This window comes from Marmota marmota, unplaced genomic scaffold, assembly GCF_001458135.2.
Source record: "Marmota marmota marmota unplaced genomic scaffold, marMar, whole genome shotgun sequence".
Lineage (NCBI taxonomy): Eukaryota > Metazoa > Chordata > Mammalia > Rodentia > Sciuridae > Marmota > Marmota marmota.
The window spans coordinates 14,009,245-14,034,828 of NW_026000048.1; the positions used below are offsets into that span (position 1 = coordinate 14,009,245).

Consider the following 25,584-nt stretch of genomic DNA (forward strand, 5'->3'; position numbering starts at 1 on the left):
TACTAGGCCCATTATCATACTGTCAATAGAATTTGCCAAACTAATAAAATCTGGTTGCAGGAAAGGACCTGATTGAAAGGCTTACAAATCTAACCTAAGATTAGCGTAGCCTGGTTAAACTCCTAAGTGGCACACACAGATGATAACAACTCTATATTCAGTAACTTCTATCTTTAGTAACTGGACAAATTTTGGCAATACTTTTTATGTACCTCAGAACAGACATTCCAAAATGAAAGATAAACTTAAAGTAATTATTCCAGAGTTACTGAGGGGAAATATCTGCAAGACTGTTTCCAATAAAGCCTCATGGGTAATATTTACTAGTGAATTAATGGAGCTCAGGACCTGATCTCAAGTCTGGGAGTACAGTTCACTGTTCTCAGGACCTTAGAGAAAAATGCATATGAAATAAAATGCACTTGAACCTTAGCAACGTCTTGAAGAAACATCTCTCACCTAAATAAGTCTAATCAGTCCAATCAGCATTCACTCCCAGTGATCAAGATATAAGGCAGACAAACCATAATCAAAAGGTAATTAGGCTAGAATAGAGTAGAAAGAAAAAAGAAATATAGATTATTTTATAATAATCTCTTCAGCTTCCTCCCACCACCCCAACAAGGGTACGTGGGAGACCAGCCTATCATCTCCGAGGCACCAACTGTCCGAACCGCCCTCCAACAGAGGTAGTGAAGTGCACTAGACCAGCTAGTGTCTCCAGTGCTGAGCGAGAGGGTTAACTGTCTCGAACATGTCCGCCATCCAACCTGGCCCACAATCACACGGAGTCGGGAGATGAGTCAACCGTGAAGGTGCAATAATCTCAATTTTATTGTGTCAGGGACAAGGTTATATGGTGATAGGAGGGACTAAGAAGAGACAGTAGTGAGAACCAATAAGGGGCAGTTACGTTACTATCACTAAGGGGCCTAGGCAGATTTCAGATTGAACCATTAGGCGGGGCTAAAGTCAAAAGCCCGAAAACGCCAATCCAGCCAGGTCACATAAACAGAAATGCTAACCCATGAGGCCGACTCAGCCAACACCCAATAATGGCCGCGGTCCCAAGGGAGGTAAAAGGTCCCAACATTCAGCTAACATAGCTCATTCATTGTCATTCAACAAATATTGGCTGTGTCTATTACATGCTGGAAACTTCTAGAAGCTGGGTACATAGGAGTGAACAAAATAGTTATGCTAGGAAGATATAAATCATCACACAAATGAGTTTATAATTATAAATTTGGTGTTTTGGGGAAAAAAAATAGTATATTATACAAAAGACTATCAAGGGAGTCCTAAATCAGATTCTGTAGGAGCTGACATCTAAAATTAGACTAGGGAATTTTAGTAGAAATTTGGAGACGTGGGAAAGAGAAGAGCTGAGGAAGGCAAAGAATTCAAAGTAGAATAACATGCAAAGGATCAGAGGCACCCATAGGAGGGAGGCAGCCATTGGGAGGAAGGTACTAACTGAAGATGAAAAAAGAAGCTGGGTCATTCACGTGTTTTTGGCAGAGAGGTGGCACCATGCAAACTACACTTATTATTTATTTATGGAAGAATGTATGTGTGTATTGGGGATCAACTCAGGATCTTGCACATGCTAGACAAGCTTTCCACCTCTGAGATAAATGCCCAAACCTGTAATCTTTTTTTAGTAGTCCCTTACTACATGGTACAGACCAAGGTTACAGTAAGGAAGATGAAGCTCAGTTGTTGACCTCAACAAATATTTTGGTGGTAAAAATATAATTTGGTAATGGGTTGAAAGGATAGGAAGAGGAAAGTTTCAAGGATGACAACAAAATTCAGAGTTGAGCAACCAGGAAGTTGGGGTGCCACTTTCTGAGCTGAGGAATTCTAGAGGAGAATATAAAGAAGAAATCAAGAATACAATTTTAGATATGTTATGCTTTCAACAATTTTGTGACATTCAGTTGGAAATTTAGGTTGATCAAGAAATAGATTAGAGACCGGGAGAAATTCGAGTCAGAAAACAGATCTGGAGTAGAATGATAAATCTAGGAATTCATCAGAGTGAATAAGATTGTCACCCTGGGACAAAGCAATGTCAAATGAATGTGCACTCTACCGTTTGGAAATCGGATGGGAGACTTGGAATAAGTAGGTAAAACATCAGAGAAGTCAGAATAGGTTCTTAACACCTTTCCAAGACTTCCTCTCCCCTGCCCATATCTATACTGGTGTTCCTGCCTCTGTTTTGTTTTTATAGTCCAAAGTCTCCCATCGAAATCCTTTTCTCTCTCTAGATAGGGTAATGTCACTGGCCAATGCTATAGCATGAGCATATGACTCCATGTGCCTATTAATACAATCGTATTAATACAGTTTCAACACTCATGGAAGGTAACTTCAATATCTCAAGAATGCTTTAAAGCAGTGAAGGAGGCTACTCCTTGCTAATATCCCAACTCTCATGAGGACCATCTAATTCTCCCATTTCCAAGTTCTTCTTAGCAAACCAGGCAAGGTGATTTGTTCACGTTTTAGTCATTTTTTTTTCTGCTGCTATACCCAAAAGACCTGACAAGAACAATTTTACAGGAGGAAAAGTTTATTCTGGGGCTCACAGTTTCAGAGGTCTCAGTCCATAGATGGCTAGCTCCACTGCTCTGGGCCCTAAGTGAGGCAGAACATCATGACAGAAGAGTGTGGTGGAGAAAAAGTGGCTCAGGACATGAAGCCAGGAAGCAGAGAGAGATTCCTCTCACCAAGGATAAAAGATATACTCCAAAGACACACTTCAAATGACCCACCTCCTCCAGCCACACCCTACCTGCCTGTATTTACTACCCAGTTAATCTATATTAGAGGATTAATGCAACAATTAGGTTAATGCTCTCATAACCCAATCTATTCACATCTAAGCTTTCTTGCATTGTCTCACACAATGAGCTTTTGGGGAACACCTCATAACTAAACCATAATAGTTTAAAAACACTGATTAAGAAACAAACATGGATAAGGGACAAAAAGAGCAAGATGATTTTTTTGGAGGGTTACTTTCTTATGAGAGATGTCATATATATATTTAGATCAACAAGTTTTATTCTAATAGAAAGTTGTATGGCTTGGAGAATCACTGTTTCCTCATCTGTAAAACAAAGAAATCGAACTTGATTTTGTCCGACCCTCTTTTGAGTTCTGTCTATAACTATAAAGCTAAACTATACAATACTATTTTCAACTTAGCTCCAACAAAAGTTTGGTCTTCAAACTGATCAGAGTGCTAGAAAACACTCAGGGATCCAGAGCCCATGAGTTGCCTCAACACTTACCAACCTCAAACCATCAACCGCCACACTAGAAAGAATGTTAAGCAAAGTGAAAATGTCACTAATTTTTAGATCTTTAGAGGATGAAAACTTCTTTAATAATTTGAGGTTGTCAACCACAGCATGTTGCTCACCCTAAAGATTTTAAAATACACAATCTAAGAAACTGATGCTAAAAGGAAATATATAGGAGCAACAGGAGAGCAGAGGAGGGGGGAGGGATGGGAGGAGAAAAGTAAAAACAAGAAACAGGATATACCCTTTTGTCTAGAAAGAGTGGTCCCAATTACAAAAGAACATTCTTGATGATCATGCCATGTTCTCCATATTCTTAGGATAATATTAGCCCACCCACAACAGGGTCATGTCTTCATAGTAAAAAAAAAAAAAAAAAAAAAAAATGTTGAGTGAGGTCAGAGGTGGTAGCATGTTTTTTTTCTTTTTTTCACACATCATGTACCTGATGAAATGGAAGTGAAACTAACACCTGAGCAAGTGAATGCCAATTATACCTGCAAACTGAAAAATATTGTTCCCCTGGATTGATGTAAAAGGGTCATATTATTTTTTAAAACTTATTATTTTTAAAAAGCACATATTATTTTTAAAAACTTCACATGCAGATATGGCCTTTAGATGCAAAATGCTTATTCTAAAGAGTGCTGCTTGTATAGGAAATAAGACTGGATAGGTGATATATATGTACTTTTGTTAAAAAGTGTCATAACTTAAGCAGTGTGATCTATGAAGCAAGAAAACACTTATTTAAATGACATTGCTAATGAAGAAAATATGTGTGGAATTCTTTTGGAATAAAAAGTATTCATCTCACCCCTAAACCTCTGCCACCAGGTTCTCCTTCCCTGAAACAACTAATGTTATAATTTTAATTATTTTCAGAAATATTTTATAAAAGCAAGGGCACATACACACACAAATATACATATATAGTAATATGACATGCATATCTAGATTGCTTTCACTTTTGTTTTAATTCAAATAAGAGCATGCAATAATATTTGCCTTTTTCAGTGAGTAATATTATAGAACTCTTTTGTCAATACAGAATGTTCTATATTTCTTCTAATGAGTGTATAGTCCTGAATTGTATAGATAAATAAAATATACTTCACCAGTGCCCTGTTGATAGGTATTTAAGTTATTTCATTTCTTTTAATATTTGCTTTTAAAAGCAATGAACTTGAAAATACATCATTTTGTATATTTTTTTATGTATTTGTGGATATTATTCCCAGGAATTAAAAAATTAAGTTAAAAGTTACAAGGTGCACTTATAATTTTATTAGGCACTAGTTTTATTTTGCTTCCCCTGACCCCCCGTCAAAAAAAAAGTATGATTAGGTTGTATATATACATGGTCCAAAATTTTCACTTAATCAGAAATAAAATAAGGAGAATAAGTAAGTTATCCCTCATGCCCTTTTCCTATAGCCACTTTATTCTTCTCAGAAGCAACCACAAGGTTTTTTGTGTATCTTTTGTGTATCTTTCCAAACAATATTCCATAAGTATGTATGTGCATAATATAAAAAACCTATATATTTATATAGAGGAGAGTTACACCTATTTGACAGACACTTGGTTGTCCTTTTTTTCAGTCTCTGGGGAATCAGAAGACTCCTGCCAAAAAAGACATCCTGTATCAATATAAGCATTCATGTTAGAAATAGATTTTTTGTTGTCTCATTCTTTATCAGCCACACACTATCAATAGTGTGGATCTCATTAAGGAAGGAATGGCTTTATTGGCTTTCAACGTGCCTATGTTTTCATTCTGGATAGAAGAGAGGCAATGGATATGGGATCCTGCCCTGCCCTGGGCCACACTGTGTTGAATTTGCCTGTCTAGATTTCTTGGAACCATCTGAGATCTGCTTTCAACCCCCTGGTGGTGAGGTCTGCATTGGGTCTACTTCTTCCAGTGTTTTATGTTTTTCTGTTTCTTGATTTCCTTTTCCCATACTGGGCGGCTATTCACTTATTTAGATTGCAAGCTACATACAGAGAAAACCTGGGTTGGATCTCCTCTTTTCACTTTCATCTCTCCATGCAAACAGCACACTTGGTTCTTCTCTTTCTTACTATCTTGCTAAAGCAGTCAACTTGCCACAGTATTCGAACTTTTTCCAACTAGTTTCCTGGAAGGGTAGATAGGCATGTGGCTTTTCTTCCATGACAGTCCAAGTGACAATTTACCAAATGGTTTGCCAAGGAATAACAAGGGTCAACAGCTTTCCCATCACCTACATACCACCTTATTCAATGACTATTATGAGGACTTGAAGTTTTCTAAGATCCAGAAATCAAAGTCTTACCTTTTATAGGACTCTATTCCAATGATATGATAATGACTGTAGTATCACCTAAGGGGATATAACTGTTTCAGAGTTTGCTATTACATGCTCACAGCCCCTTAGTCACGAAAAGAGTTAAGGTGAAGTGAAGTGTCCAATTAAAGTTTCTTGTAAGCAAGGAAAACAAAAAACAGAGGGACTGAGCAGCTGTCGACATTTTTTTTTTTTTTTTCCTATTCCCTGGTTTTTCTGGGCCAACACAGAGGACAAACCTTAATCTTGTGCAATTCCCACCCATGAGCTGTGCTGTTTTGGACTAAAGCAAGTTTCTTTTATCTTTATTGGCTTTGAGGAGACAGTCCACTTTTTTTTTTTTTTTCCTGGATAAGCTTGGTCGTTGTACATAGCCAGCAGGCTTCGGCTTTAGGCCCAGAGCACCCTGGAGGCCACATGTGGTTTAATCTGGACAAACGCTTTGAAACAAATTCCCTGGCTTTCCTTCAGCATTATTGAGATGACAGGCAGCTGCCACCCACATGGTTAGATGATGTCCAGCACTGGCTAACATGAGTGTCCTATGTGAATAGATGGTATAAACAGTGAGATGGGTGAGTTGGGCCTGAAATTATAACAGAATTTGGACTACCACCTTACTGTACCATGAAATTGTTTTGCTCTTTTGTAAATGTGTCTAAAGCTTTTTGAAAATTGCTTTGACACACCCTTTGGGGAATTAAAATATAGTAGTAAATCCTAAAAGACTCTGTTTTCTCTAGGCACATTTTATAACATAAAAAAATAAAATGAAAAATGTGCCAAAATTCTGAGTCCTCAAAGTTTCTACTTATTTTCAGTATTAGCCAAGCAAGTTAATGATAATTGACCATTATACTTTTTTAAAAGTTAAAAAAAGGAAAAGTTCTCCAAAGTAAAAATGTAAGCCAAATGCCTTAACTTAATCAGAATAATCCCCTTCACAAAAGATATATTGTTCTATTGTTATTCAGTTTTATGTTCCTATTATTATCTCATGAGATATAAATATACTTTAAGTATTATCTGGCATTGATTTATTATATGGTGTTTTTAATAGCTAAATTACTTGTCATGTAAATAGAATTGAATTATAGTGAATCTTTAGATATTTTATTACTACAGTCCTCTTAATACAGACACCAAGGCCAAATTTCTCAAAATAGATTATTAAACTATTATTAAATTATTAGATTCTTTTAAAATTTGCATCAGAACTCAAATACTCTATAGACAGCTTATTCAACTTTTTAATATAAAAGGAATTCCAAAAGTAATTTGCTAACTAATATTTTATAGGGATCTTATGGAGTTTGATTTGTACCCCACCCCTATTCTACATATTAAACTTCTACTTTTCTATTATAAGAGATAATACTTTACTTATTCATCTTTTTGCATACTTGTATATTATTAAATCTAAAATTTCCTTATAGTAAGATTTATTATTTTCTTATATACCACTGAGGGAAAAAAGTCTCAAACACATTTTCTTATCTCTTGAGATTTTTATTTTATACTAGTTGAAACAGCTTTTTTTTAAATTAAGACAATTTTTCTTCATGAACTCTTTTTAAAAAATTAATAGAGTTCATTTGAGAGGGGAAAAAAATTCACAAATTGGACAATGTCTAGAACCAGAGCAGGTTCTGAGAATTCTACCCAACAGCAGGATCAGATACCTTTTTAGAAAAATCAAAGTGAAGCATAGAAACCAGTGAAGTAGGTTAAAGCCTAAATAGCTTATGGGCTACAGGGCCTCCTGTGATCAACCAGATTTCAGTTACTGTGATTAACTGAAATCTGGTCTATTGTGATTTGGTCTATTGATCCTAGTCTACTATAAGAGCCCAGTCCAAATTAATGGCCTCTTACAGTTTTATTTAACAGTATACAACTTAGAAAAATGAGCTGGTAATGTGTTTTTTCAAACATCATTTTCATGTTCTCTAATGTAATATAAAAAGATGAAGGTGAATCCAATCTTTAAAAATCTTTACATTAACAGTAGACTCAGTTGTATCACTTTTTCACTCAAAGGTGTCCGGGTCCATATTTTGCTACATTTTCTGTGCCATGGGGGAGAGGGGTAATACAACTTGTCATATAAAAGGGCTCTACAGTTGTCTCTGGGATTTTATGCCAAACTGCTGACTCCTCTTCTGTTCTTTGATGACATTGGTCATTCCCCCCATGACAGCCACTTCCTTCCATTAGTATCAAACTTTGCCACTCAGCTGTTTCCACATCTAGCTGTATACAAGAACTTTTCATTTCATGAATAAATAGTAGTGTAATATTTTGGGGTTTTTTGTTCTAATTAGTAATAAAAGTAATGTAATATTTTGTAAGATATTTTAAATGTCAGTTAATGTATATGGAGTCAATCATAGACAAAACTCAGTGGAAATGACAATGACCAAGTTGGCCTATGTGTGTCTAATGCCGCTTACATCATAGCTGCCATCTGGTTGAGAGTGACTATGAGACACCATCAATTCTAAAGTAGCATGAATTCAAAGATATACAAATATGAAAAGTATAGTGCATCTCAGGAGAAAAGGAGTATGGCGCTGGCTCTGCTACCTAAACATGCTGCTCTTCCTAGAGACCACCCCATCTTTTAAGACTAGCACAGAGCCAGTTTGTTGTAAAAGGCTTCCATAATTATAACCCTGTTTGATATTCAATTTTGCTCACAGAACCCACATGTCCATTTATGAGGTCGTAGGTCACATTTGCTCTCTTCTTCAGAACAAATACTTGGGATCAAGGATGAGAATTCTATGATATTGCTTAGCAGACCTCTCAGTTGAGACCTGGCAAGATGCCCTCTTGGGAAATTGAGGCTGAGTGCAATAGCAGTGGCCACCAACCCATTTGATGGGTTGTTTAGTAAACTCATAGTTTGATTATTGGATGTGCCAATGTTGTGAAGGAAACAGTTTCTCTTACCTCTTCCTCATCTAACACCTTTCAAATATTCAATCCGTTGGCTTCAAATATACAAAGAGTTGGGCTTGAATCCCAAATGGTGTTTAATTTGTGTAACTTAGACATTTGAGTGGAAATTTTCTACAGTGATTATCCTTCCATTTAATGGGGGGAAAGTTTTGTTCCTATGGTAACCATTAGAATAGTGCATACTTACTATACTTCTAAAATATGCAGTCCATCCTTATGGGAATACACATCATCTTAAAAGGATTTTTCCCCTTTCAATAAACATTGATTTTTTTCTCCCCTTTTCACCTGATTTCAGAATAAAATAAAACTTTGTTTGGAAGAATTGCTAAGAAAGAGCTTCAGGAAATGAGAACCATGAATGGGCTTGGCCCCTTACAGCTGTCATGGGAGAGCAGCTCCACAGTCCTCAAGTGGTTTCTGGGAACACATGCCCAGTCCCTCCATAGCTGTATTTCTCCCAGACTCTTTGTATTTTCCATGCATCATCATGTTTGCTGTGTTTGGGATGTTGCTATGCAAAATGATATAAAAGAGTAAGTTTTTTTTTTTTCCTAAGGCAATCAAGCTGAGCAGATGCAAGTTTAGGATGATGCAAAAGTTTCTTAGAACAGTTTTAGAATTCCTTGGGGAATGGTTAAGAATGTTCATGATAAGGAAGGATAAAGGCCTACTTGACAAACTTCACTGGTTCCAGGGGTTTTGTAACTATTGACAGCATTTAAGTAGCAGTTTTGAAAAGTGTTTTTATTTGTACTTTTGCAAACAAGAGGCCCTCTCCAGCTTTTTTCTTCAAATTCACTGGTCTCTGTATTTTTCTTTTAAAAAGTATATGCTACAATATTATTAAAGCAAAGAAAAAATATAGCAAAACTCCAATTTATACTTGTGTTAGAAAAGTTAGCATCGTGGCCTCATTTTCCATTTTCTTCTTTATTTTTTGTATGAATTTTTTTACAAGCTCACTTATAGAAAGACATCTGTGGATTCTGTAGTTCTGTGATAGACATGTAGAAGAGGAGTGATGAAACATTTTCTGTAGGTCTTAAGCATGTAACCCTTCATCCTCATCAACCATGACTTATTGAGTAATGAGTTCTGAGCCTTCATAGCTAAAGGAGTAGCCTGGAGCCAGATGTGGTGACACACACCAGTAATCCCAGCTACTTGGGAGACGGAGGCAGGAGAATTGCAAGTTTGAGACCAGCCTGGACAACTTAATGAAACCCTGTCAATAAACAAATAAATAAATAGGCTGTGGATGTAGCTCAGTGGTACAGCTGCACTAGATTCAATCCCTGGTGTCTTTCTCTCTCTCCCTCTCTCTCTCTCTCTCTCTCTCTCTCTCTCTCTCTCACACACACACACACACACACACACACACACACACACACACACGAAAATAAAAAACATTTAAGAACTGAAATCATTTGTCTTGCTACTTACAAAAAAGCCAAATACAAGGGTTGAGAAAGTAGAGAGAGTGAGTGCCCATATATGATATAACTTCTGTGCCTCCAAAGATATCCGAATATGGGATAAGTAGGTGATACTTAACATCCTACCTGCCTTCATCGCCTTGGTACAGTGTCTGAAATTTCACTATCAAGTCTTATCAAGGACTATTGAATTAGCTTCCAGTGGATAGAGGGGCCCCAGCAGAAGGAGTCAGAGCCAAATAGAGCAGAATAAAATAAAACTTTGTTTGGAAGAATTGCTAAGGAAAAGCTTCAGGAAATGAGAAGTTATATGTGCCTAACAGTGGGCAAGGCAGGTCTAGGTAAAACACTACCAGGTCTAGGGAGGATCTTAGACAACTTAATATGGAAGATGCTGGCTACTTGATGAGCAGGACTGTGGGCATGCATGAAAAGGAGATTGGCTGACAGCATGGAAAGCTCTTCCTACTTTCTAAGTCTACTGTGTTGGCTCTGCAAGACATCCCATTTGTGCCTTCTCAGACCTCCAGGCAGGAGTACCACAGAATGGTTTATGATCTGCTTCCTTTGTATATCAGCTCTGGAAAAGGATTATTAGTATAAAAGACAAAGCAAAAGGGACACAGAGGAGGTCCTCCCTCTTGGGCTTGGGAAAACCTGTTCCTGATAACAAAATCAGGGAGAGCCCAAGAACATCTATAGATGGGCTTTTTTTTTTTTTTGGTACTGGAGATTGAACTCAGGGGCACTCGACCACTGAGCCACATTCCCAGTCCTATTTTGCATTGTATTTAGAGACAAGGTCTCACTGAGTTGTTTAGCGCCTCGTTTTTTTGCTGAGGCTGGCTTTGAAATCGCCATTCTCCTGTCTCAGCCTCCCAAGCCACTGGGATTACAGGTGCGTACCACCACACCCAGCATAGATAGGCTTTTAAAAGTCTAGCTGTTGACAATTTCCGTAAACACTTTCTACTATTTGCAATTCCCAGTGATGATCAGAACTACCAGAAGTTTCATTTATGGGAATATGTTTAGATCCTTTTAGAAAAAGATATTGATTTATCATATTTCCTTATGTCTTTAGGCTTTAGCTGATCTCTTTCAGTCTTGGATGTCAGGTCATAATTATTTGAACAATATATATCTTACACATACAGGGATTACTACTATCTAAATAAAGGCATAAAGGAGGGGCAGGATCATGATGAGACTGCTGAAAAGTCTATTATAAAATTTGTTCAAGGCCCTGAATATAGAATTAAGCAAAGAGTAAAGCAATGAACAATATTAGGGCTTAATGAATGAAAGAAAAGAAATAAAATTCATGATCTTTCATGCTCTACCTTCACGGACAGTATTCAGCTCATTTGAAGGGGTATTCTCATTTGTAAGAACTAAAGCCTTTCATCATTTCTGGGCATGGTGTCCATTAAAGGCAGACCGGGTGGTATCAGCTGCACATGATGAAAGAAATCACACGGTTTCATTATATAGAGTAATGACAGAAGAATGGCCAGTCCAGACCAGCTGCATCCACCTCTGCCACTCTCTCTCTCTCTCTCTCTCTCTCTCTCTCTCTCTCTCTCTCTCACACACACACACACACACACACACATACACACACACACACATGCACACACACCAGGATAGAAGACTTAGAAGGTCTGATTTTGCAGAGAGGGAAATTGAACTTGGAACCCACAGAATCTGGAATCTTTCCGGACTGTTATGATGAAAAAAGCAATGGATCTTACTCATAATAGGGAGAAAATTTGTTTATTATGTTAGGTTAAAAACAACTCAGTTATTATAACTTTTCAAAGCCATGAATAGCCAATAAAATGAAGAAGAGACTGGTCACATTTTCATCTCTAGTAATAATAGCAAACAGATAGCATTTATAAGGATCTGTGTTGTTTTAAGTGATTAACCTAGGTTAATTTAGTCCTCATAATAATTCTATGATTTAAATAAGATTATCATCCTATTTTACTGACAGGGAAACTGGGGCACAGAGAGGTTAGGGAATGATCTAAGATCTCATCACCAATCATTGGCTATAGGATTGGGGAGAGCATGGAAGTTCACAAATAAAGGCATATACATACTCAGGCTCCTCAAGGGCCCCTGAAGTACACCTTACTAGGGTTTTCCTTAGTCTCTAGTATCCTTCTTGTCCATATTCCACCCAGTTTGATCCCTGTATTCTATCTGACCAAGATTGTACAAAGGAATAGTGGAAAGGGTGTCAGGGAACTGGGCTGGTAGCATAGGCTGCTCAGTTGATATTGGAAAGTGTCTCAGATGAAAGGTATTTCTGATGTCCAGAAGAAGGCCCACAGCACTGGGGGAAAGGACTACAGAAGGCTAGAGGGTATTGCAGTTCAAGAGAAAGTTGATAGTGCTTTGGAAGTTAATGAGAAAATTGCACATAGCATACAATGGGGTCTCTTCTTTGTTGGCCACTTTATTATAAAGCACTTTGCACAGATTTCATTTTTATCAATTAAATATGAAGGTAGTATATATATGTCAAAAGAGCAAATTGCATAAGTGTCAGGTTCAAGTTTCGTTTTCCTGGACATACCCAGAAATTTCCATTTATATTATCTTTGGGGTGTGCTTAACATTTATTTTTCTGAAAGAAGGTGATGAATCTGGCTGTATTCTTCTCAGGGTATTCTTATAGGCATCCTCTATTAAGTGAGTGTGTTAGTCTGTTTTTTGTTGCAATGACAAAATGCCTGAGAAAAATCCATTCAAAGGAGGAAAGATTTTAGCTCATGGTTTCAGAGGTTTTAGTCCATGGTCAGCTGACTCCATTGCTTGTAGGTCTATGGCAAGGCAGAAACATCATGGCTGAAGGGCATGACAGAGGAAAGCTGTCATGGTAGTTAGGAAGCAGGATGTGCAGACAGGTCCAGGGACAAAATTTAACCTCCTGTGAATTACCTCTTCCAACTAGGCCCCACCTCCTAAAATGTTCACCACCTCCTAATTGCACCATCAGTTGGGGACCAAGTCTTCAATACGTAAGCATTTCAGAGACATTTCAAACCCAAATTATACAGTGTCCAAATATTATTGGAAGCTGTGTTAGTCGACTTTTTATCACTGTGACAAAATACCTGAGATAAATAACATTAAAAGAGGAAAGGCTTATTTTGGTTCATGGTTTCAGAAGTTTCAGTCCATGGTACCTTGATTCTGTTGCTTTGGGCCTATGGCAAAGCAGTAAACCATGGCAGGAGCATGTGGCAGAGGAGGCCCATCTACCTCAAGGCATTGAGAAATGAAGAGAGAGGAAGGGCTGGGGTCCTAATATCCTCTTCAAGGGCATTCTCCAATAATTCTTCCCACTGAGCCCCAACTATTAGATGTTCAACCATCCCTCAGTAGCACCACAGGCTGGTGACCAAGCATTTATCACATGGGTTTTAGAGGGACATTTCAGATATGGCACAGGCCAAAGCAAATATAATGCATTTTCTCAGCCAATGTTTTATTCTGAAGCTTTAATATTCATACTCATGGTATTCTTTAATGGAAAGATTAGATCACTGGGAATTCTGTACCCTTCCAAGTTACACAACCCCCACTAACTAGGAATGAGAAAAGGTTTCAGGTGGTTAAATTATGGATTAGTTTCATTATTTTGTATTTGACCACTTTGAAACAGATTTTTTTGTTGTTGTTTTATTTTATTGTTTGAGAGTGCTAGGGATTGAACACAGGGCCTTATGCATGTTAGGCAAGCACTTTAATACTGAGCTACATAACTAACCCTATGACATTTTTAGATGCAGTGAACTCTATAGACTTGCTGAAGGTCCTATAGCTCTTTAAGGAACAAGGAAGAAGATGAAACCAGTGCTTGTCCAAGAAAAAAAAAAAAGGTACAGGGAGAGCAGGATGAGAACTTACCAACAATTGAAACTGATCAAAAATGAAATGGGGTGCCCTGCAAAAGACTGAGTAGTTATCAGTAAAAGTAACCCTTGCTGAACCAGATGATCTCTAATATTCCTCCTACTCCATCTCTGATCGTTTTTGCAGAGAACTAAATTTTTCATATTCATAGACAACTAAGCTCTTGGAAATTTAAAATCATTTTTGGATACTAAGAAATTGCCAATCATAGCTTTTAGCTAATTGTACCATGCTGTGAACTTAATTTCCAAAAACTTCTCTATAGTACTGGATTCAGAATGAGAGTTGAACAAGCACATGAGGACTGTGATCCAGAGGCCCTGGGTGTATGCAAGGAACACACAAGTGAAGACGGAGGAAGGCAAAGGAGGAAAAGTGGAATAAAATGGATGACAGTGACAGTGGTACTAATGTAATCACCACAATCATTGCATCAATTATAGCTGTTCTCATTTTCCACAGGGAGGAACTGAACCTCAGGATTGAGTCCCCAGGTGGCACAGTAAATGGCAATGGCAGGTCACCATGTTGGGAGTCCTCATTCCAGGTTTGCCACCATAGCAGGCTGCTCACCTGGACAACGGCTTGCTCACCTTAACGTAAACACCTCTATATTAAAGGCAGGTTTCAGAAGAAAAGTTCATTTTGGAATCCTGCTTTAAGCCTTGTCAATTTAAAACAGCATTCTGTGTGCAGTTTTAACTGTGTTGCTCAGCCTCCTGAGACTCACATTTCTTTATATGAAATGAAATAATATTAATGAACCTCAGAGGTCTATTAATATTATAAACTCCAAATTCCTATTTTGAGGGATTGGAAGAAAACAGAAAATGACTGAGCCTTTATAAAATAAAGGGTCATTGCTAAATTTTGGTTTTGCTTTTTGACTTGAACTTTTATTTGTGTTTCTCTATATTTGAAACAAAATCTATTTTTTTATGTTCATGTTTCTGTTTTCCAGGAAGCATTAAAGAATGAAAACTCTTCCACAAACTCGTGTCACATTACATATCCAAGAGGGCTTTAGACCTGTTGTCTATGGGTCTATTAGCTATAGGCCTAATGTTTTCCTTAACCTCCTAAAATTAGGGGAATAAAAAACCAAGGCCAGCATAGAAACTATTAATCTAGGAGCAGAGGTTCTTAACTAGAGATGTTTTTGCTCCCCCTGCCTCAGGAACATTTGGCTCTTCCTGAATGCACTTTCGATTGTCACAACTGGGGGTGCTACTGGCTTCTAATGGCCCAAAGCCAGTGTGGTCATTAAATACGTAGGAATACATTATAATTTATATTTTTTAATTTGTATATGTATACATGCAAATATAATGAATAAGAAACCTTCATGACAAAGAATTACAGCACTTCAAATGTCCATATATAAAAAACTCTGGTATAAACCAGGTAAAATGGCAGGGTACCATGGCACATGCCTGTAATCCCAGCGACTCAGGAGGTTGAGGCAGGAGGATTGCGAGTTCAAAGCCAGTCTCAGGAAAAGCAAGGCACAAAGCAACTCAGTAAGACTTTGTCTCTGAATAAAATAGAAAATAGGGCTGGGGATATGGCTCAGTGGCCGAGTGGCCCTGAGTTCAATCCCCAGTTCTTCCCCCGCCCCCAGCAAAAAAAAAAATATATGGAGGTTTACATATCCGGGCACTCCCTTGACAAAAATCTTCTAAACTCCCAAACCTAGAGAACTGCTTCATGGCAGAGCTGCTCTTCATGGGAGATAGGGAAGACTCCCACATTCTCCATTCATCTTTATAGACATTCACAGAATGCCCTGTGAGGGCTTTAGACCTGTTGTCTATGGGTCAATTAGCTATAGGCCTAATGTTTTCCTTAACCTCTTAAAATTAGGGGAATAAAAAACCAAGGCCAATACTCCCCCATTCCTGGGGGAGTATTCTTTGATCATTATTTTCACCCTGTTCTTTATTTTCCTCTATAAAAAAGCATAGGGGAGGCGCTGGGGCTTAGGCTCAGTGGTAGTACACTTGCCTGGCATGTGTGAAGCACTGGGTTCAATTCTCAGCACCACATATAAATAAATAAAATAAAAGCCTATCAACAACTAAAAAATATTTTTTTAAAAAAGCATACTGGCTTTTAAGAGTTTTGGGTTGACCATCATTTTACATTTTTCATGATTTGCTTTTAACATCAGAGTTTTCCTATTCATTTTTCTTTGACAAGATACAGAAAATCTTCTCAAAATGTCTAATGTCTCTAAGAATAAGAAAAATCATTGGAAACTTATGTTTCAGCTTTTCCAACTAACACAAAAAGGTTTCTACCATTCACAATGTTTACCATTTTTAAGTCTCATTAGTGCTAGGGATTGAACCCAAGGGCCTCTTGCATGCTAAGCACATGTTTTACCACTGAGCTATGTAGCCCCTATGCCTGCTGTTTTGAAACAGTGTTGTCTAATTAACTGGGTTGATCACAAGAAGTATACCTAATACAAGAACTCAGAAATACAAACTAGTTTTAAGGTTTAGGGGGAAAAAAGTTGGAAAAGAATGCAGAAAGTTTATAACACCCCTACACACACACACAAAAGTATAATAAAGGAGATAAGATGGGGACTGGAGGTGTAGCTCAGTGATAGAGTGTTTGATTAGCATGGCAAAGCCCTGGGTTCAACCCCAGCACCTGGGTTCAACCCCAGCACCAGGCGGGGTGGGGGGGCGGTGGGGGGGAGGTAATATGACTTAACTATCAAGGTGAAAAGGTAATGGGCACAAAGTTCAGGTATGAGTTTTATAATTTTTAAGTCAGTCTGTCTATATCACTTAAGCTCTGGCAAAATCCCCAGACGCACAGAGAAGCCTGAGTCAGCCATCTCTCATTCCTTTATTTTCTGTAAAAGGTGACTTGGGTATCAGTTCTGTGGCTAATTGTGCTGAACATGCTGAGAAATCTGAGCCAATGACATCAATCTTGAATGCTATTATATAAGAAATTATTTCTTGGTTTAGCTTTTGGCTTTACCATGCAAACTAGAGTCTTTGGGTGGGGTGGGAAGGAGGAAGGTACCGAGGATTGAACTCAGGGGTGCTTAACCATTGAGCCACATCCCCAGCCCTTTAAATCCATTTATTTGTTTGTTTATTTATTTTTATTTTGAGACAGAGTCTTACTAAGTTGCTTAGGGCCTCACTAACTTGCTGAGGCTGGCCTTGAACTTGCAATCTTCTTGTCTCAGCCTCCTAGGCTGCTAGGATTACAGGTGTGAACCACCAGGCGTAGCAGAAAACTAGATTCTCCTGAGTCTCCTGTTCCTCGGAATCACCTTGATTTAAAGTGGGTTGGAGGGGCTGGGTCTGTGGCTCAGTGGTAGAGCACTTGCCTCGCACGTTCGATCCTCAGCACCACATAAAAATAAATAAGTGAAATAAAGGTATTAAAATATTCTTAAAAATGTAGAGTGGGTTGGAAAGTTCTTACATTTAGGGATGTTTGTTATTTGTAAGTTTGGTATGAATCAAAGAGAATCTGATTGATTGTTCTTCCTCAAGCTGAGAGACAGTCAGATAACCTCAACATTGGCCTGAAGTTCAGGTTCAGAAGGATCATGATAGTTTTGCTGAGATGAAAAACAGTGGGAAAAATCTAAGGTAAGGTAAGCGCGGGGAAAAAAAAAGAAAACCATGGACCACAACAACCAAATAGCATCTGAAATGGCCTATGGAAGCCAAAAGCTGCTTCATTCCAAACGCTGAGTTCGTGGCCCACTTCTGCCAACTGGGAGAATTTTTCCGTATGTATAACATCTTCCCGATTCTTTCTTAAACATTTAGAAAAAATTTCCATTTGATTTTTTAATTTAGAATTTTTAATTTGAACCAGGTGTGGTGGTGCATGCTGTAATCCTAACGGCCGAGGCAGGAGGAGCACAAGTTCAAAGCCAGCCTCAGCATTTAACAAGACCTTGTCTCAAAACAACAACAACAAAACAAAACAAAACCCCAAAACCAAAACACAAAACAACAAAAAAATGGGCTGGAGATGTGGTTCTGTGGTTAAGTGCCCCTGGGTTTAATCCCTAGTACCACCCCCAAATTTTAATTTGATCCATTTACACTTGATTCTTAGGAATAAATTATAAATATTGAGATTAGTGATGTATTTATATTTGATATAGAGCTTCTTTGAAGTATATAGTAATTGATTTTGAAGTTAGCTTTTATTATCCTTTATATTACAAACATTAAGAGCATTATATCAAGCTTTTCTAAAATTTCTAATATAAAATAAAAACTAACAAAGGGATGATTTTAAAAATAGACCTGAGCTGGGTGCAGTGGTACATACCCATAATCCCAGCTATTCAGGAGATCACAAGTTTGAGATCAGACTGGGCAATTTAAGGAGACCTTATCTCAAAAATAAAAGGGTTGTGGATGTATTTAAGTGTAGAGTACCCAATAGTGCCAAATAAATAAATAGGCCTGAATTCAGAAAATACATCACTATTAATTCTAGACAGGTAAACTAGAGAAAAACTTTCCTTTTCTTTTTTTTTTTCAGTGCTGGGGTTCAAACCCAGGGTCTCACACTTGTTGTTAGGCAAGCACTCTTTTGCAGAGCAACATCTCACCACAACAGGAGCTTTCCTTATTGAAGATTTTTGTTTCATGCTCACACGTGTGCGCACACACACGGTCAAACACACTCAGAATCATATGTTATAATATGTACAGAGCAGGTTGATATCACCACAAATAAAAGAACTTCAAGGGAAAATGTTAGCTCATATACATAAAGAAGATTTTATAGATTGTAAGTTAATTTGTAAAAAAACAGTTCAACTGGTCTGGGGTTGTGGCTCAGTAGTAAGTGCTTGCCTAGCATATGTAAAGCACTGGTTTGATCCTCAGCACCGCATATAAAAAATAAAGGTCCATCAATAACAACAACAAGAAAATTTAAAAAAAAATTCAACTGGTCTGTTTATTAATGCAGAAATCCTAACTCACTAGGAATTCCATTTAAAATTATCCAGTTTTAATAGTAGATAAGTACACTTTGCATACTTGAGACTCTGAATACACTACTTTATATAAGCCTCATAGTAATATTAAGAAACAAACAAACAAACTGACATTACCATCATTGAACAGATGGGGAAAATAAAGCAAATAAATAAAGAAATTTGTCCAAGGTCAGGTAGAGTCTGGTTTTGAAGCTGAGTCTGTCTGACTTTGATCCCAAAGCCTAAAAAGGAACATGTAAACTTTTCATTAGTCTAGGTATTACTTTATGGACTACAACGTTAAAACCACATTGTTTGAAAGTAGTCTACAGTGAAGAATTAATCACAAATTCAAACTGACTTTTCTTATTAGTTCCAATTACTAAGTTTCTAACATATGTTAGCTAATATTCTTTTCCTTCAAACCTCAAAGTATTTTAGCAATAAAATTTTACTCACTTTTAGTTAAAAAATCCCATAAGATTTACTGTAGTTTTTCATTGAAGAAAGACATTAATATTGTAAGCTAAATTTAGCAATACATATCAAGAGCCTTGAAATATTTATACCCTCTCACTTAGAAATTCCATTTCTAGAGAATTTATCCTCCAGAAATAGAATGCATATAAATGTTTTATTACAAACACACATATTTATATGTATTTATAAAATCAAAACTTGTGAGTAATATAAATATATTGGGGAATGGTTAAATAAATGATGGCATTGCTATTTCAAAACGTTCATTATACCATGGAAAAACTCTGTGTTAAAATATGTTTATTTTACTTGAAGTGCAAAGCAGAAAAGAAGGATACGAACTCAAGAGCAAGCATTTGGTTACAACTACATAAGAGAAATGTTTCAGACTCACAAAAATTAGAAGAAGATACCAACATCTTTATATTTCAGTTCTATTTTTTTTCCTATATTTTCAAGCTTGAACCAATTTTTATATACTGATTTAAAACAGAATAAAAAATGCCTTCTAATTTTCTTTTTCTAAAGTTATAAACAGAATGGCTAAAACTGAGCAAATGGGACCCTCTGCGAGCCAGGTTCAACTTGCCGTGAATTGTACAGGTACTGCTGAGGGAGTAAGTGTAGTTAAGAGATCCCTGGTTAGAAAACACAAAGAACTCCATTTTCCACATGTAAACCACAGGATTATTAATGTGGGTGCTGCAATAGACTCTCCTTGTTCTGGACGTGTACACCACGAGTCTAGCAGGCCCACACCCTGTGTGAGCTGTGATAGCAGCCCAGCTTTGCTTCCTGGTTCACCAGGTTATTCTACACGCTGGCCATGTATAAAAACAATTGCCTTTGCTAGCCCCTGCATTTTCGCTGAGAGAAGCAAAAAGGGAATTGCCACAAGAAGATGGATTTCATCTCTCTTGCTACTCGGAAGACTGATTTTGTTCACACCTAAAGGGACAGAAGAAGGTAGTGGTGGGTGGGGAAGAATGCAGGTGGAAATAGGTTCCTTGTTTTTTAGGACAAATACAAAGATTCACATCAACTTGAAGGATGTCCCAAACTACAAATAAAGCCAAAAAGTCTTTCAGAGTTTGAAAAAGGCCTAAACCATGTCTTTTTTAGCTCCTGTTGTCGTCATCATTATCATCATTTTTTATAGTGATGAGGACTGAACACAGGGCCATACATAGGCTAGACAAGCACACTGCCACTGAGCTTCATTCCCAGCCCTTTTTAATTTTTTTTTTAATTTTGAGACAAGGTCTTGCTATATTGCCCAAGCTGGCCTTGAATTTGCAATCTTCTTGCCTCAGCCTCCTGTGTATTGGGATTATAGGCATGTGCCAAAATATCCAGCCCATTGCACCTTTTTAAAAAGAAATAATACAAATGCATAGGTTGAAAAAATTCTTAGATTTTAGTGTATCTATAAGACCCTATAAGTCTCTTATTTTCAGATAACAATAAAGCCATAAATTTAAGTATTTCATAATAATGCAATGTTTTAAAAAGATATTTTTTAGTGTAGGTGGACACAATAATACCTTTATCTTTTATTTTTATGTGGCACTGAGGATCGAATCCAGAGCCTCATGCGTGCTAGGCAAGTGTTCTACCACTGAGCCACAACCCCAGCCCAATAATGCAATTTTTAAAAACTTTTTCCCACCCTCTAAAAGGGTTTCCATTGTCAAAAGAAGTTTCAGATACAATCCATTTTGCAAAAGTCTTGTTGAACATTGGCAGTGTATATTGGCATATCAAAGGCTTCTGGAGATCCATCAACATAGAGGTTTGTTTTAACTTTGCTTATCTTATGGCTCCTCAGACCTAATAAATCACAGCATTGTCTTCCCCAAACATTAAAAAAATGGGGATCAAAACACACTTTGGGAAGTGTTATCAATGTTCAATCTCTGCTTCAGTTTCTTCCACCCTCAAGCCATGTCTCCCCAAAGGGCTTCCCAAGCTTCTCCACCTTTACTCTAAAATGCAACCCAGAACCTGGCAATGACTATAACCTGTGGGTATCATACATCAACTCTGATCTGAAGACACGTGCCTATAGCTAAGAGAATAAACTTTTCCTTTCAAGTTGGTCCTTGGTCTCCCCATCATGTCAGCCTAAGTTATTGTCAATTAAGGAGGCCCTTTGTTTTCTGTGCGGTTTTTGGTTTTCGTTTTTCAAAGTGGACATCTTTCCAAACTCAGCAGTGGCTGAAGCACCACCTAATTTTGCACAAGCTATCACAGCACCATTAGGTACTAATCTGTTCATTTGTAGCCACAGAGTGCTGTGCTAGGGTCATGTATATAACTTCTGCCTCCAGCCCTGTGGATTTATTTAGTGCTTAGTCCCTCGTTCCTGCAGCTGTGTCCTTTCAGTGACTGCTTTATAGTGGCCAAGAGAGTTGAGGTTGGCTGCCAGGACTGTGAGATCTGGAGGAACACATTGACACATTATTCTTTTTCTCTGAAGCTATCCAATTCCTGATCCGGTCAGATGGGAAGATAGTGGGAGGATATCTCTGAAGCAGCCCAATACTTACTGCTGATGATATTGCTCATGTCTGACATTATTGCAAGAGAGCAGGCTTCAATCTACCCTGTGTATTCTCAATCGGAAGGCTAATTATTAACGAAAGTATAATAATTTTTATAATTATTTATAAATAATTTTATAGTAATTTTCCTGGCTTTATTTGTATGAACTACTAGGGAGCCAATTTTTTTTTTTAAACACTCTAGGACTGTACACATTGGATCCAGTCTGCTTCAAACAAGAGGCTAGGAAAGAAGGGTTACTATGTTAATCGAATACTAATGAGCCTTTTGCTTAAGTTGGCTTTTGTTATAATTATTTGTAATTACCTTTCTTTTTGCTGTATTTATATAGATTGGGAAAATTACCTTGAAGTTAGCAAGATGCTTACTTAGCCTGTGTTTACAGGAAAATATCCTGCCACTTTTTCTTTTGTGCTTCTAACATTTTCAGAGTGTTTTGTTCAGCACTATGGAAAAGCAAAATATCATCATCATTATTACTGGCCTTTGTCCACAGTGGATTTCGTCCAGATTCTAACCAGTAACTCTGTGACTAACGATCTGAGTCATTAAGTTTCAGATGTTTATGTATTTCAACACAATTCCCAGCCTAAAAATTTATTTATTTATTTTTGTTTTAGGGCTTAGAATTAAATGCCCTTAGTGACACTGAATTTCCAATCTAGTATCACTAAGCAACTAGCTACGAATACCTAGGTGAATAGATTGAATTGTTCCTTCAAGAACAGATTCATATTGGCAGAAACCAAAGAACTACCAAAATGTCAAAAGATTTGTATGTACTTACAGGACAAAAGTCTCCAATCTGGTGGAGAATTCAGTTAATTATTAATATTTGTGTTTTCACCATGATAGTGGCACAAGATAATTTCAAAATTTAAAATGCAAAGAACCTATAACTAAAAGGAAGTAAAGGGAATGCCAGAAAAATGCAAACGTACTTAGAAGTTACTAACTTTGCAAAGATGCATGTCTTTATTCTTGCAGATCCTTCAAAGAATTATTAGAAAATATACAGGCTGAGCTAAAACATCATTTTTAATGGAAAGTTCCATTATTTTAATAATTTTCTCATTTTTCTATATTCATCCTCATACCAGTACCAGATTGTCACCTTGATTAGTAACTTAACATCAATTTCAAAAGTCAATTCCCTAATTTTTTAAAAAATATTTTTGTTGTTGAAGGACCTTTATTTTATTTACTTATTTATATGTGGTGCTGAGAATCAAACTCAGTGGCTCACACATTTGAGAAAAGCGCTCTACTGCTGAGCTATAACTCCAGCCCCAATTCCCTAATATTTTCACATGAAATAATTTTATATTTGGGCATGAATTTTTGATAGCATCTCCAATTAATAATATTTACAGCTTGATAGCATTTTTCAAATTCTCTCATATTTTATCTCACATTAGTTTCATTATTATATATAGTAGAAAAGAAATGTATTGCTCCCTTTCAAGATGAGAAAATTGAAGTATACTACATTGATATAACTGACTCAGTCTCATTGGCTGAAGTCATACGAATTATTACTAGAAACACTGGAATCCTAGTCTAAAGCTATACCACTAGATATATAACAGAAATTTGAGATTTAAAAAGAATTTTTTTGACTCTAAATCCTCATAATGAAGGATTAGGAATAAATCCTGAACAAATGAGTTGTTATTCTTCAATACTGGTCTTTGCAAATACCATTTGATATCAAATATTATATTACATTAATGCTGTCCAATGTACAGAAGTATAATCAGACCATATAAAATATTATAACATACAAAGATGATAAATAAAATGATTTAATTTTAAAAAACTACTTATTTACAATTCTGTGGTCTTTATGAAATGTCCTATAAAGCTCTATATGGGTGTTCTCAAATGTACATTCATAAAATTCCTGTTGTGTTTCAAAAAGTTACTTTTTGTTTGTTTGTTTTCATTATGAACCTACTGGGTTTTATGTTTAAATTAATGGTCTTTGAAAGGAAAAAAAGATTTATCAACCATTTCCCTTACATCTTCCACAATGTCCGGGCTGGACCACAGTGGTTGCTTTTTAATTTCTATGTTGCAACTACTCCTTTAATTTTTTTATCCTTTTCTTTTCTCAATCCTTCTTTCTTCCTTCTCTTCCTTTCTCCCTCCCTCCCTTCCCTTCATGCTGGAGATTGAACCCAGAATCTTACACATGCAAAACACAAGTTCCACCACAGAGCTACATCCCCAGTCCTGTGAAATATTTTAAAGTCTCTTGCCACCTAGTCTGGCCCATGCATTCACACTGAGCTTTGGATGGCTAAGTTTGATACTGAAGCACTAAGGTTTGTGAACCACCCACAGCATGTCCTTTGGGTGTCTCTGACCAGTTCTGAACTCTGGTCCCCCCACAGATCTTCTCCACCATAACCAGTGGGAAGCAGTGTGACCAGCAAAGCTGCATTAACCAGTCCAGTGAACTCAAAAGTTTGATCATCATGATAGCTTTGTTCAGTTCCTGAAAATTCCAGCGACATTGGTTATGAATATGATTTCTAGGCCTGGTCTTTGATTTTGGGGAAAAGAGGCAGACTACAGAAATGGTTCAATATAAGGGCCTCCGGACAATGACTGAGAGAAAAATGTTCATTTGTGCACTAGGAAACATCTCTCATTTATGCAGGGAGTCACCGCATGTCTGGTGCTTAATCTTGGAGAACCCTTTCACTGCACATAACATTTAGAAGACACATCAAAGGCCAGCGGTGCTGAGCATGGTGGGACTGCCACATCTGAGTGACTATTTTGCCAACCCAGAGCGACATGAACTGATAACTACTTTCCCTTCAAACCGGGCAAAATCAGCATTCCTTGTGCCAGAACCCCAAGATTATCAAAAGTGTTTTGGAGAGGCTGAGTCAAGGGATCTGTCTTCATTTCAGGGCTTCAATTGGAAGCCGGGCTGTGTGGAACCTTTGAGGAGATGTCAGAGACCAGAGGCCTGAATACAGGGAAAGGAGGGCCCTGGAGGAAAAGACAAAGAACCAGGACATCGGGTTGGGAGGGAACTGATATTAGGGTTTGGATTTAACAACAGATTCATAAAACAAAGATTTCTAACCAGGGAGAGCCGTCGTTTTCAACTGCAACCTGAAACAACTAAAGTCTGACCGTCTGGTGTTTTGAGTGGTAAAGCAGATACAGTCATTTTATAACAACCTCTTTTGCCCCCTGCCGGGAACGCAGTTTTAAGGAAAGGCCCAACGTCCATCGCCAAGGGTATGGTCCTAGGTAAAAGCAATCGCGTGGCTCTTTGCAACTCCCGGCCCGGAGGTTGGAGGATTTGAAACCGTCCAGGATATTTTTTTGTCAACCAAAAAACTCGAGAACCCGTAGAATCGCGGCTCTTTCACGCATTTACTGGGGACAAACGGGCGCATAAAAATGTAGGGAGGAGTCAGGGAGACTGCTAGCCCGGGGGCTGGGGCGACGGATTTAGGAAGGCAGGGGGACAGGGCAGCGCTTTCTCTTTCCGCCCCGAGCGAGCCGCGCTGCCTCCTCGTCGCGAGTCCCTGCGGGGCGCGAGCAGG

General features: G+C 37.6%; 1 protein-coding gene across 2 annotated transcripts in view; it reads right to left on the bottom strand.

The window, feature by feature from the left end:
• The window catches only part of Thnsl1 (threonine synthase like 1), a 186,254-nt gene that overhangs the window by 37,543 nt on the left and 123,127 nt on the right, over nucleotides 1-25,584 (bottom strand). The window lies entirely within an intron of this gene.